The sequence below is a fragment of the Protopterus annectens genome, chromosome 4.part0 (assembly GCF_019279795.1).
Source record: "Protopterus annectens isolate FY-2018-M chromosome 4.part0, PAN1.0, whole genome shotgun sequence".
Lineage (NCBI taxonomy): Eukaryota > Metazoa > Chordata > Ceratodontiformes > Protopteridae > Protopterus > Protopterus annectens.
The window spans coordinates 1,568,855,775-1,568,861,774 of record NC_056733.1 but is presented as its reverse complement, the minus strand read 5'-3'; the positions used below and the strand labels follow the sequence as shown (position 1 = coordinate 1,568,861,774).

Genomic DNA, 6,000 nt, shown 5'->3' with positions numbered 1-6,000 from the left:
CCTTCTCCCGCTTCATTCCAGATGTGGCCTTAAGCAATATGTAATGCATGGAGTGTGGTGATAACTGACAAACCAGTTAAGTGTTTCTGTAGCATGAGAGTGGATCTTAAGGATTAGGTACCCCCTACTTAAGCTGTTAAGATCAGGTATTGCGCTAGTCAATAAAGCCTGCCAGTACTGGCCAGCCAATGACAGCGGCAGAATTTAAAACTGCTTTCTTTTTGCCCACAGTCTGTGCCAGTAATCTGTCTCTAACTTTCTTTCCCTAATTGTAAGATGTGTTACACTCTCTTTTTGATAGTGCTTGCTAAGTGTAGCTTAGGTAGCTGACAAAACACTTTTTCCTGTAACTAGTAGTACATGGAACCGATGAAGTTCCATGCATTTACAAAGAATTATGTTCAGGTCTCGGATTGTCCCCCCTCCATTATTTGTTCTCAGCGTAGACGCCAAGCTTCAGTTCTTGAGCTTTGCTGTCCGGGTGAAGTTTCTTGGCATCCATGTCTCAAACACACAATACTGTGGTCGCAATTGAAGACTTGATCATAATTCTCTGTGTTGTTTTGTTGCATCTAGTTGTTTTGCATAATACATGACAGAGCAGCAACAGTTAGGAGATTTGTAGAAGAACATTATGGGCAAGGAGCAGGGGCCAGTACCTTGGGAAAACTTTAGATGCTGGGTTACCTAATCTCTGCTGGCCTTAATCCTATCAATTGGTCTGTGTCAGTGAACCTGCTCATCCAAATCTGTTGCAGCAAATATGTAACTTAAATCTTCTTTGAGAGTAAATATTACAGTTCTATTTAACATACGAAAGGTAAAAGAATTTGGCTTGATGCTGACTTAGAAATTTGTCTACTGAAAGACTATTGTGAGCAAAAATCATAAGTAGGATAAGAAATCTAGTTTTACTTTTCAAGTAGCTTTTAGGGCTTGATCTTCAAGGCTGGCAGAGTTATAGATTCATAGATTCATATATTCATAGATTAGTACTAAGCTAAGTGCCCTTGTGGGCCATTTTAAGCCTAGCCAGTTATCCCTTGTGAGACTCAAACCCTGTACCTTGTGTTTATAAGGCAAACACCTTAACCATTAGGCCACCAGTTAGATAATAAACCAATTCATGTACTCTCAAGAAGTGCTATCTGAGAATAGTGAAATGCAAAGAAAGAACAATTGAGTGTGTGTGTGTCCTTTCCAGGAATATAAAATTTGGATACAAATTAGGTAGGGCAGAGCTGTGCCATTTGCAGTTCATATAACAATAGTCCTGAAGAAGCCATAGCATACCAGCATCCGTATTTTGTCAGTATTGTCAAGACAAGAGGTTCATGATATTACATTTGGCAATGCTCCATAACACACAGGTTAAGAATTCACAAGATTTGTACGAGTGGGAATTCAGACCTACATAGGTTAGGCCACACAATTAACCCTGTAGTGGCCAGGTGAAAGATATACAGTTAGTGAAGAATCTGATGAGAAGGATGTGTATTAAAGTTGTGACTTGTTAAGTTCTTGCAGTTTTTTTATATAGGATGCTTTGCTACAGGGACTGTCTTTCATCTGTTGAATTTTTATTTATTTATTTATTTTTTTTTTCTTTCAATAAAGCTTGAATAATGGATTGCTTGCTTCATCTGTGTTACTGCCTCCTAAATAATAAAAAAAAAAAAAAAAAAAAAAAAAAAAATCAGCACTGGGTAAGGAATATATATATAACAGTGAGGACAAGAAGTAGGTTTTGGCCAGGGTAATTTTGGTAGCTATTGTTTTTTATTCCTGTACAGCATGCCTAGTTTTTGGCATTTTTTTTGTGCTGTTTTGTATGTGTAAGTTAAACTTGACATTATCGTCAATTGTGACACCTAGTAGTTTGGTGTGCTGAACTATATCATTTCAGTATTATTGGCTGAAAAGATCTTGAAATTTGTTTTGTTGGAGCTTTGGGGTTTGTGGTTGAGTAGAAGGAGCTTTTTTTTTTTTGGGGTCTGTACTAGTTCAGCATTGGAGATCTGTGTTTCTGTGGAAGAAAGCGTTTCTTGTGGATCAGTTAATGTGTTTGATATGCAGATGATAGTGGAGTCATCTGCATATTGGATTAGAGTGCTTTTACAGGAGGATATGTGCAAGTTATTGATTTGAAGACATTCAGTAGTAATGGGCCAAGGATGGAACCTTGAGGTACACCTGTGGGGGTGATGTGATATGGGGTGATAGGGCCCTGCCATTTTACTGCTTGCTACCTGTTAGCTAGGTAGCTAGAAAACCACTGAAGTGAGGAGGAGGATAGTCCAATGCTGGAAAGTTCTGTAAGGAGTTCAGGGCGAGATACCATGTCAAATGTTTTTGACAAGTCTAGAAATACTGCAGATACTAGTTTGCCAGTGTCATGGTCTGTGTTGACGGAGTCCATGAGAGATAATGCTGTTGAGGTAATGTGTGCTGGTCTAAAGCCATGTTTAGTGTGGGAAAGTTAGGTTGTTGTGTGTAAGTTGGTGGAGAAGTTGTAGGTGCATACACATTTTTCTAGAACTTTGGGGTGGGCAAGATTGCAATTGGATGAAAGTTGGTGATGTCAGTGGAGTTGCTTCCTTTTATATAAAGGGGTAATGTGTGATCTTTATGGTTAGGGACATGTGATTTAGCCTATGGATCTATTAATATGCTAACAGGGAATGCTATTGCCTCTGCAGCAAAGTGTAGGTATTCTGGTGGGAGGTTGTCTGCTGAGGTTAATCAAGGTTTCAGATTTGTAGTAGGTTTTTATAGTAGTTTTTTTTTATTTGAGACAAAGGGATGGGTTCAAAAGTAAGCTGGGGATGGTTTGGTTTTTGGTTGAGTGACTGGTTGGTGGGGTGTGTAGAGGTTAGTGTTGAGGGTATTAGTAGAAGTAATGAGTTTGGGTGGATGAGTTGGGTTTACTTTTAGGTTGGATATGGAGTCTAAAGTATGTGTTGAATTTGGTGGCTATTTGAAGAGGTGGTATAATGGGGTATGGATTAGGGTTATTTTTATTTCTTGGGTTGAGTGGCTTTACAGAGGACCAGAATTTTTTAAGGTTGCTTTTGTGGTTATCTTGAATGTAGGAATAGTATGATTTTTGTATCCTGCAGTATTTGTCTTTGTTTGATTGTGGAGTTTGTATAACTGAAGATTTAGGTAATGTTTATTCTTTAGCCAGGTAGTCCTTGCTTTGTCCCTGTCTTTAGAATTTTACATGATTTGGTGAGCCATGGGCCATGGTTATTTATTGTTTTTGTTCGCTGAGGGGCTAAGGAGCTAAGAATGCTTAGGAAGGTGCTGTTGAAATGTTCAACTGCATCATTATGGGGAAGTCTTTTTAGGATGGACCAGTCTATAGGTTTTAGAGATTCATTAAATACCTCTTAGCTGAATTTTTGTAGGTTGTGTATAGTTTTGAACTTATGCTGCTTTGTGAGTTGAGTGATCATCCTGTGAGTATAGGCTGGTAGGTACTCCACTTAAGGAGTCAGGGAATGTGCCTGAGGATGTAAAGATAGAAGGGTTCAAGACTAGTAATCCCGTCCAGGGTGGAGTTTTGCTATATCTGATAGGAGTGTTTTATAAGTTGAATAAAGCCACGGAGATTTATACTTTTTGGGTGATGCGAGGTTAGTGTCTGCTAACATCTTCTAGGATTATCATTTCATTCGGTATTGCTTCAAATATCCAGACTCAAGTATTTTCTGGAATGGGAATCTTTTGTCCATGAGTAATGTATAAAACAACTATGCAGGTATTCTTAGATGAGTTAAGTTTTAGAAATGTTATAAGGATTTTGATTGTGCAGAATTTTGGTATAGTATGCGAGTATGGGGAAACTATCAAGTTGTTAGGGAAAATAAGGGCTATTCCACCACCTTTATGTGCTCTGTCTACTTTGATAATGCTGTAACCAGGGGGAGGAATTTCAGCATCTCTTATTTTTGGTTTTAGCCAAGTCTCTGTAATAGCAAGGCTGTCTGGGTTAGTGTGTGCTAACGTGGCATAAGAGTGTCAGTTTATTGCACATGCTGTCGATATTGAGAGTGATAAGTTTTAGTTTGTCTGTGTAGTAGGAATGGGACCTGGGTTGGGGTGAATGTCCTGCACAAGTTTAAGGCCACGAAAGTTGTTTTAAGTAATTTGGGTATTTGTATTAGCTTTTTTATACCTTTTGGAAAAGGAAGGGGGTTCATGTGGCTGCAGTGAGTTGTAGGGATTAATCTGTCATACTGTACACCCTTGCTTCTAGAGGAATAAATACCTCATGGAATTTAGACCACATCTCTTATTTCTGTATGCTATGCATCGTTTTCCGATGTGACACTACACTGACACACTGACAGTCTACTTAGTCAGGGAAAAGTAGGATGTCCTGAGATGACAAGGTATTTAGAGCGGTATCTGCCTCCATGCTTGTAAGATTACTGTCTGACATCCTGAATACAGTCCTATTAACCACTATCAGAGTCCACATCAAAACATTACTGATCTTGTCTCAGAGACAGTTGCCAGAGTATTTTCACCTGAATTCAGTATGCCTCAGACATGCAAAAGGGCTATTTTTGGAAAAACTGCCTCAGATAACTTCAAAAGAATCCTTACTTTCCTGTCCCAAGTGTAAGCAGCACTGGTGCCCCCCCAAGTGGTAGGAGTGACTGAGCTGAGTGGGGGGGGTACTCTGTTCTTTGCTTTGATAAGAATACTGTTTTCCTTGAGGCAGAGTTGAGCAGTATTTTACTGACATTTGATTTGGGGTTTAAATAATTTCACTGTTTTTTTCCTGTGGAACTGTTACAAATTCTGCTTCAAGTAGCCATTTTGCTCTCCTTTGAATTGTGTTTACATGCTGTATGTTTGCTTTTAGAATTTTCTCCCCATGATCAGAGCTGCTGGGCTCCACATGCCTGTTAATACTTACAAGGATTATACATAAAAACAGAAAGGTAAGAATGTCTTATTTTTCTGTGTTTATTTTTTAACATTTCCCTTTGAGAGAAGTAGGCTAAATGTAAACGTACAATATTGCATCAAAGTGCAATTCTGAAATATCTTGTAATATGTGAGGCAGTGTGTGCTGTCAGTGACAGATGTCTCTGCCTAGCAGTGTATAGTCATGTGTAATGCAGAATTACTTCCTTTAGTAACAACTTTTTATTAGAACTTGAGTTTTTCAGTAAATTCATAAAAATTTAACTCATGGCAACAAATTTGCACTTTATTTACTGCCAAAAGTACAAGGATATGGAGACCCCCCACACACAGTATTTTTTATGTATTGTTTCATTTTATTTTATAATGTAGAATGTCTTGTCAGTGAAGTCCTGTTGAGTGCTTCAGTTTTAGTGAGCACTTTCCAAAGTTACAGACGTGTTAATGTATTTTTGTGTGTTTTATTCACTTTTAGAGTTTGCTCCATTGTTTTCCCATGTGGGAACATGCCTGATTGTCAGTCTTGATAGGTAAATAAATACAGTGTCCTAGATTGGCTACATGCTGTTGTAATATATTTTTGTTGTTCAGACTTTAACAGACGTTTTTGACTCCTGTCTGTTTGCTAAAGTTTTCATGACTGAAACTTTAAGAACAAGAATACTGACAGTGCCATTGTGGATTTTATGTGCCAGTCTTCTAAATGCAGGATGCTGAAGTATTCAAAGGAAATGAGCTGTTAAAGACTGATATGTTGTAGTAGGTTAGTCAGTAAACCAGGCAGACTTGAGTAATTTAAAAGTTTGATGGTGGTGTGCACCCATTTTTTTAACTGTAAAGAGTCATTGTAGGCAATATAAAGTTTCCAAGGCATTTCATATTAAATCATGATCCTCAAACTTTCACAGTAAGTATATCAAATAAAAAAGCGTGTGTCCTAATTATCTAAAATAGTTGTGCTCACTCACATTGAAAAAAAATGACTTGATATTATCTTTTACAAGTATCAAAAAGTTTTATGATCTTTTATGTATTTATTATTTATTCATTCAGCAAATA

At 37.8% G+C, this 6,000-nt stretch overlaps 1 protein-coding gene across 1 annotated transcript in view; it reads left to right on the top strand.

Moving 5' to 3' along the window:
* Positions 1–6,000, top strand: part of UBLCP1 (ubiquitin like domain containing CTD phosphatase 1) — a gene marked incomplete in the record, with an annotated part of 598,821 nt that overhangs the window by 30,423 nt on the left and 562,398 nt on the right.